The following is a 1,183-nucleotide window of genomic DNA, read 5'->3' on the forward strand; positions in this document are numbered from 1 at the left end:
TAAAATAGAGAATATTAAGACAACTCACTGCCTTAAGTTAAATGGCACTGATATGCACCTATTTCTTGATACAAAATGACTATCAATGGTATTTAGTCCCATCTAAATGTTGTCCTTCATGACAGTTACAGCGGGACTTCAAATGATACACCTGGTTAGATAGATTGAACATAGGATCACTACTGAAGATGTCGATCTAAAATGATTTCTGTGTGCTGTTAACTTTATCACAAGAATGAACAATCTTGAATGAAACTAATATAACATAAGTTGTGGTGGTTGCTAGATGCTATCCAGTCGGTCCAGTCTCACAGTGATCCTGTGCACACCAGAATCAAAGACCACTGGTCCTGCTCCACCTGCACAGCTATTAATTTTCAGTCCATTGCTGCAGTCACTGTGTCAATCCATCATTTTGGGGTCCTTCCTCTTTTTTATTGTCCCTCTGTTTTACCAAACATGATGTCTTTCCCCAGAACTGATCTCTTCTGATAATCTGCCCAAAGATTGTGAGAGAGTCTTGGCATCCTCAGTGCTAAGGAATATCCTGGCTGCATTTCTTCCAGTACAAGTGTGTTTGTTGTTTTGGCAGTCCATGGTATTTTCAATATCCTCACCCAATACCATACTTCAAGTGCATCAATTCTTCTCCAGTCTTCTTTATTCATCGTTTAAGTTTCACATACATACAAGGTGATGCACCGCATAGATTGGGCCAGCTGTCCTTTAGTCCTCAAAGTGCTATTCTTCATCTTCAGCACTTAAAAGAGGTCTTTCCAGCAGATTTGCCCCCATAGAACACATGGTTTGATTTCTTGACTGCTGATTCCATGAGCATTGTGGGTCCAAGCAAGGTGAAATTCTTGACAATTTTCATATTTTATCCACTTACCACGTGATCTATTTGGTCTAGTTGTGAGGGCCTTGGTTTTCTTTAAATTGGGTTGCAATACATATATGATGGCTGCATTGTTTGATTTTCATCATCAAATTATTTTCATCAGGTTGTATCCTCTTTGCTTTTATCAAACAAGGTATGTCATCTGCTTTTTCACAGGTGCACAATAATCTTCTTCCAACTCTGATGTCTCCTACTTCTTCATATTTCTCAGGTTCTCAGCTTATTAGCTTAATATCAGACTAAGTATGATAAAAGAATACAACACTTACACACACCTTTCCT

Source organism: Echinops telfairi, unplaced genomic scaffold (genome assembly GCF_000313985.2).
Source record: "Echinops telfairi isolate 266 unplaced genomic scaffold, ASM31398v2 ScPeMD7_14;HRSCAF=57, whole genome shotgun sequence".
In the NCBI taxonomy this organism is placed as follows: domain Eukaryota; kingdom Metazoa; phylum Chordata; class Mammalia; order Afrosoricida; family Tenrecidae; genus Echinops; species Echinops telfairi.